Raw genomic sequence first — 7,560 nt, forward strand, 5'->3', positions numbered from 1 at the left:
AATGATAATTTTGCTGTGAGTGTTAAACCTTCATTTTCAAAGCTTATTGCTCCTGTTGAGAAAGCTTTTAAATTTAGTGCCTTAACTTCCTCTCAAAAAGATTCGATTCGGCATCTTATAGCTTCTAATATTGACTTTAACTCGAAAATTTCTAAACCTGTATTGCTAATACTGTTAGCCATTCTGTTAAAGACTTAGTTTCGAATTCTGATCTGGTTGTTACCAAAGCTGACAAGGATAGCCAAATTGTTGACAAATCATCTTATGTTGATAAAACTAATGATTTGATTTCTTCTGGGCCATTATGATAAAGAGTTAAAAACTATTTCATCTGCTGTCAAGTCTGTTAAGTTTATTCCTTTAAATGTTAAACGCTCTCCTGTTCCATCTATTGCTAATTGTGCTAGATTTTATGCTTTACCTAAGGTGCATAAAGCTGGTATTCCTTTCAGGCCGATTGTTTCCAATATTGGTACGGCTTCGTACAAACTTGCAAAATATTTAGTCTCTGTGTTTTCTCCTCTTAGGAGCCACAATTTATTTACTATTAAAAATTCTGTTGAGTTTGTTAAAAAAATTCATAGTTTCGTTCCAAATAATTCTTTTATGGCTTCTTTTGATGTTAACTCTTTATTTACGAACGTTCCCGTCGAGGGTTCATTGCTAAAGCCTTCGTAGAAGACTTTCTGAATTTCATTTCACCAATACGGAAATAGAGGATTTAATTTTCCTTACCCGTACTTGTCTTAAGCAATGTTCTTTTGTTTTAATTGGGAAATTTTATATCATGTTAGATGGTCTGGCTATGGGAAACCCACTTAGCCCCATTCTTAGTGATATTTACTAAGACCAGTCTAGCTGGGCCCAGAGCCTGTTGCTGGTCGTCACTTTTGTATTTGTATTTGTATTTCTTGATATATTTGTTTCTCGTAATGAAATTAGTTTTGAAACTGTTTATCGCAAACCTTTTGCTATTTCTTTACCTCCTCATAGACTATCGTCTCATCCTCCAAATAAAAAATTTTCTGCTTTCAATTCTTTTGTTTATCGCGCAATTAATATTTGTTCTTCATCGGAACTTCTTAAAGTGGAACTTAATTATCTTAAAGCTGTGGCAATTGATAGAGACTATCCGCCAACTTTGATTGATTCCATTTATAAAAAACTTTCAAATAAATCCCAAACTTATGTTCTTAACCGAACCTTCATCAGAAAGAATTTGGTTGTTTTGCCATTATTTCCATCTGTAAGCTATCAGGTTGCTAAGATTCTAAAACGTTTCCAATTCCAGGTGGTGTTCGCTCCTATTAATAAACTTTCATTCTCTTCTCTTAAAAATCCTATTCACCCTCTTAATTGTTGTGGAATTTATAAAATTAATTGTAGTTGTAAACTTGCCTATATTGGACAGACTCGGCGTGCTTTAAAAATTCGCTTGAAAGAGCATCGAAATTATGTGAAAAAACAACAATTAAATAAGTCTAGTATTGCTCAACATTGGTTGGATTCGAATCACTCTTTTGATTTTAACTCATCAGATTATCCAAAAATGCCCCAATTCATCAGATCTTGACTTTTGGGAATCTTTTCATATTTTGAGGAACAGTTCTAACTTAGTTAATGATTAAAGCCGTTCCATATTTTTCCAAAATTTGGCTCCCATATCTTTAATACTGTCCTTTCCCGGTCCCCCTTTTTTTCCCATTCATTTTTATCTATCTTCCTTTGTTTATTTTTACCTTTTTTTGTCTTGTTGACATCCCCCCCCCCCATTTTCTTCTATTTATCTTTATTTTTCCTTTTTCCGAATATTTTTGTTTCTGTTTATTTAATTTCGTGGCGTTGTTTTTCTTCCATTCAGCTTTTCCTTTCTTGCGGTTCACGGTTACCGACATTTTTTTTTTTTTTTTTTTTGTTTAAGCTTCGGCTTAATCTTTGTCCATTGCTTTGAGCCGCACTTTTCTTCGTTCGTGGTATCATTTTCTTGGAATTTTTGAAAACTGCAGGAATAGTTGAAGTGTCCTTTCTGACCCAGAAAACTTATTTTGTCCTTTTGAGAGCATTATTAAAAATGCTTAGTATTTTTTTTTTTAAATCTGTTTTATCAAAAATAGAGCAGGAAATAGTTCCGAAAAAATATATATATATATTTCTAAAATATATTTACTATAGGATCAGCCTAGCTGGGTGCCTGGTAGCCTGTTGCTGGTCGTCACATTTGTATTTGTATATATTTGTAATTTGAGCAGGTTTTCAATTAAAAAAAATTGTCAACCCCCCCCCCCCCCCAGAAATTGCTGCCCTGGACCTTTAGCCCATGCATAAATCCGGCCCTGTCAGAGATTCTTAAGCTCCTGATTTTCTAAAATACGATCTCAATCTGTCAATGCCGCAACTAACGGAAAGCAAACCGGAGCTCTTGCCCTGGGCGACAAATTTCCTTTATTGCGGTATTTTTTTTTTAGTTCTTTTCTTTTCTAATGGGGCTGCGTTAGGCCTTTAGCAGACTTAGTGCAATCTCCGATACGGCATTTAGTCTTTGATGTGCCATCATTAAGAATTTGCACTAGGGATTTAATTTTACCGAATGAATTCGAAGCGAAAATACCCAAGGGATCTTTTACATGTCGCATAATCATAAGGCATGGGCGCTGATGATTTTCTGCATCTCGAAAATCCACCAACTGGTCACCTCGGGTCAGAACCGTTTAACCGAAAATGAAGTGTATGCGTGTGACGCCTGGTGTGACGTCACTCCCTTACATGCCAGCTGTACTTTACCATGTTAATCCTACGAGGATGCTGAGTGAGGTATAATATTTGGGAAATTAGGAAAGGTTTTATCTATTTCTTCGGTTTCAAAAGCACTTATTTCAATATCAGGTAAGTCGAAGCATCAAATGAAATCAGTCTTATGTTCATTTTAAATACAGATTTTATTTGAGAGATAGATAAAGTTTTGTTTACGTTCGCGTAGTGAACCATTGAGCCACCATTCTGCAAGTGGTGTTATTATATAGTCGTACATTTCCCTTCCATCGAAAACTACTTGAATTGATGAAACTATTTTCATATTAGATGAGTAAAAGTCACCAAAAAATCCGTATTTTATGAAATTTATTGGTTTTTTCTTCGATTTTTCAGAATAACATAAATGTTTGTTTACATTCGTTGAGGTGAAGTGTTGTTAATTTTGCCTCTTGTTAAAAAAATTCTGCTTATTTCAACTCAGTTATGAAGCTTTTTATGACATTTTATAGTCTGTTACAGCATTATATGCAAGGCGTATATCATAAAATTTTGTTTATAATCACTGAATGAACCACCATTTTCTACGTTGTGTTGCTACTATTTTAAACTCTAAACAAATGCGTTACACATTTTTCTCTCATTAAAAACAAGTTACATTGAGATTAAATGAGTTAAAGTCACCAAATAAGCGACATTTCTTTAATTTTATGTGTTTTTTTTTCTTTTTTTGAAAATAAAATGAATGCTTGTTTACAATTCGTCGTACCGATAGCATACGTTATATCGTTTGACGATTCTGTTTATTCTGCAGATATTGATTTCTTCCTAGAACTTATTAGCCTTAAGTTTCTGCAGGTTTTTCTTGGATTACAAACCATTTGCATAGGTAAAAGATTTAAACTAAAGTTACAAAATACATATATGTATTTCATACATTTCATGTACCGTTTTTTGTTCTTCAGATTTAGACGTTTGTCCACATTTGTTGAACCTATATCCACCTATAATGTCATTTGCTATGTAGTGTTGGAATCCAAATGCATCTAGGTTAAAAAATGAAACGCAGAGCACAAAAATAATAAAATCAGTGCAATTAAATGCGATCATGCTATTCGCCGCGGCATGGCCGATGCGTTAGTAAAAATGCCGTTAGCAGGAATCCAAATGCATCTAGGTTAAAAAATGAAATGCAGAGCACAAAAATAATAAAATTAGTGCAATTAAATGCGATCATGCAATTGAATTTGATCATTTTTAATCAAATGATGAATAGATACGTTGAGCGGCATGGCTCCATGCTTTGTGCAAAAATGCGGCTAATATATTAAAATAATGATTAAAATAATGGGAAAATAATTTTAGATTAAAGCTAGAGTCTATCGAATCGCAATATTCCCGTGTTGGTGTTATTTTCTGCTTTTATTGATTTTTTCTTAAAATTTTATTCATAGCTTTACATTTAAAAAAAATTTCTCTAAATGTCTAAAGCATTTCAAACAGAACATTTTGAGCTGTGATGCAAAGATTTTCTAGACATAGTTTAAACTTTAAAACTATGTTGTCAAAAGCAACAAATTTTTGTAAAAAATATTTTTCTTCAAGAAAGTTATATGATCGTGACAATACCCAAAGGAGGCAAGGTAAGAGAAAGGGCAAATCTGCATCTTGCATCAGAAAACAATGGAATTCCGGGGTAGTCTAGGAAAAGTTTTGGTCTTTATAAGCTGTTCTACACTGTGACTTTTACTATCAAAATTCCAAGTATTTTGTTTAGGTGTGTAATACCTTCAGTGCTTGCTTTTAGCCGACACTCATTTTTCAATATCATTCAAACATGATTTCTAAGAATATATGCTGAAAATTGCTTAATTGAAATGTGTTATTTACTTATAAATCTGATGATTTTTGAATATTTTGATGAGAACATTTTATCTGCTGAGTTGTGTTTATGTACATCTTTTGATATATTCCTTTTTTCTTTTAGAACCCTGAATTTTTTTGTTCACGTTTGCAATCACTTCAGTGGGCGTGATGGCTCAGATTCTCAAAAGATGAGAAGCAGGAGAAAATTGGACCAGAAATATAAGGTATAATTCAGTTTTGTTATGTTAATATCTATGCATAATCGTTTAAATAATTTTAGACAGTAAGAATTAAAAATATATTTAGTTAGTCTGTTGGATCATTCAAGAACCTGACATATTTATTACCTTTTACATACATTACTACTAAGTAATCATAAATATGTATCCTGCACGAGAACTATCACGTGAGGAAACCGAAAAAATAACTTCATTCAAAAAATTGAAATACTGTCAGCCACGTTTAATGGGATAACAAATAAAAACCTCCCAGAACAAAAATATTTCCCCATTAACACAATGTTAACCATCCCCACTTAATCAAATAATTTCCCGGGACAATCAAATAATATTCATCGGTTTTCGCAAAGATTCTTGCTGAGAAAATTTTTGAATAAATTAGAAATGAATAAGTAAGAATTGTTGATAGAAAAAAAAATTATATATATATATTTCGCCATCAACGGGTGAGAAAAAACTTTTTTCCCCATCCAAAAACATTCTCTGTTCTATCTCATTTCTTTTGTTGACCACACAATAAATAGCGCATTCAGTAATTAAATTAAATAATACTCAGAAATATACACATTTCAGACGAAAGTAAAAAGTGATGAATATCAAATGTAAAACATGGCAGACGAGGAGAGAAGAAAAGATGTTAGGAAAGTTTCATGTATTAAATTGAATGCAGACTATTAACACATTAAATTTTGTCCTAATGATTACAGAGCTACATTTGTTCTTTAAAAATTACACCCTGTCCTAGGTACGCTTGCCATGCCACAGCTTCATTCCTTTTTTAATGAAAGAATTAATTTAAATGACTTAACGAATATCTATCATAAAGACACAAATTATTTCATGGTAAACTGTCATTCATATTTTATGTAAATTTTATTTAGAAAACATCAGATTAGTCATAATTATTGTTCTGCTAACTTTTGCATATTTTAAGTTAAAGATAATTTTTTTTAAATTTAAATATAAATGTTCTGTCACCACATTATTACTTCTGCTTTAATTATTTCTTTTTTACTTCACCTTTTTTTATTTATTTTTCTGTGATGGGATTATTAATGTTCTATACTACAATCTGCCTACTTATTGTTTAATGCAGTAGAGAAAACAGTTTTTCTCACAGAATGGAGTGGCAAACCTCTGTTTTAAACCTTTCATACTCAAAAAGGATTTGTGTGCAGCATTTTTTCCTAGGTCATCCAGTGTTCATACTCTATTTAGATGAAAAAATTACATGACTTGTTCATGACTTCAATGAAAATTTTCATGACCTTGTTACATGAAGAGAATAGCACTATTTAATCTCAAATTTGTTAATTTTTGGAAATGAGCATTAGCAAAACGTCTACATGAATGCCACAGCCTCATAGAAGCACTTACCCATAATGGAAAAATTATAATTGTACACTTAAAAAACCAGACTATTCTTTTTTGTCTTCATCATATAAATTTAAGTGAAGTACAAATGCAGTGAAACAAGTATGATGCTTAAATGTCTGATGTTTTTTTATAAACTGGCAGAATGATAATGAATGAGACAAAGATTGAATGAATCATCACTAAGTTACAATAAATTTGCCTCAAAAGTTGTCTTAGTGTCAACAGTGCATTTAATCATCCACATAACTTGATAGTACTTTGGTTCTTTAAAGTAAAGCCACATAGTTTAGTTTTTTATGTTTCTAAACCAAATCTTTTTTTGAAAAAGAATTCAGTAATGAATCAATCTTTTGATTCAAAAGTATACTTGTTTTGTTTACTTATTTGAACATTTTCAAATGCATATTGATTAATAAGTTCAGAAATTTCAAAACATGTTTGATTCCTGACATTGAACGTAGCAGTGGGTAGCATGGATTAATTTTGAGGGCCATATGTTGGGCACTACTGTTTTAGAGTATAAGAATTCCTCTTTTTCTGTATTCTATTGCCTGACTAAAGATCTTTATTTTCTAAAACCTTCAACAAATTAAGATAAACTCTGATAAATTTAATAATAAAGTTCTTACGAGTGATGGAATCGAACTTGGATGCAATTAAATCACTTTTTCAACGAGAAATTCCGCTACTACGGAATATGAATCAAAAGAGGTGTTAAAAATGACAGTGAATTCAAAATAAGTGATGCCCAAGCAGTAAAATCACATCGCAAAAAAAAAGGCAAGCGGGCTGCGACATAAGTGAATGCAATGAGATTTCAAAGTTTAGATTTGATTTAAGGATCATTGAATTTTCCACTTTTAATAGCTTTTGTGTGCTATTCTGTTAAATCACTTAAGATTTCTAATACTGCTTTAGTTAATATTACTTTCTCTTTGTCTAGGACATTTTTCCATGACTTTTCCAGGTCTGAAAAAAATTCGTTAATTTTTTTTTCAGTGAATTTCCAGGGTTTCCAAGACCCGAACTATGGTCATCAAAACTGGAGTGTCTGGAGCCATTAGCCTAGCAATACATTTTGCATATGAACTGATATTTGCTTACAGCTTAAGGTGTTTGTATTGATTGTTGGAATTGGTACATATTATGAATGTATGTAAAAAAAATTAAAAGTTTTTATGTAAAAAAAAAATCTAACATTCAAAAGAATAAATCTTTTTAAAAGTATATATTTGTCTTACTTTTTATGCTTTTCTTTTTAATGAGAAGTTTAATGAATTTGAGTAATTTGATGCAATGCAGCAGATGGAGATACATTGTTAATGTAGGA

At 31.6% G+C, this 7,560-nt stretch overlaps 1 long non-coding RNA gene across 2 annotated transcripts; it reads left to right on the forward strand.

The window, feature by feature from the left end:
* Positions 1 to 2,774: 2,774 nt before the first annotated feature.
* LOC129222472 (uncharacterized) lies at positions 2,775 to 7,296 on the forward strand. 2 transcript variants are annotated; one of them, XR_008580588.1, is made up of 3 exons: positions 2,775 to 2,883; positions 4,736 to 4,838; positions 7,230 to 7,296. It is a non-coding gene; the product is annotated as an uncharacterized LOC129222472 (long non-coding RNA). The 2 variants fall into 2 exon arrangements; XR_008580589.1 differs by having other exon boundaries at positions 7,174 to 7,284.
* Positions 7,297 to 7,560: the final 264 nt, after the last annotated feature.

This window comes from Uloborus diversus, chromosome 1, assembly GCF_026930045.1.
Source record: "Uloborus diversus isolate 005 chromosome 1, Udiv.v.3.1, whole genome shotgun sequence".
Taxonomy (NCBI): domain Eukaryota; kingdom Metazoa; phylum Arthropoda; class Arachnida; order Araneae; family Uloboridae; genus Uloborus; species Uloborus diversus.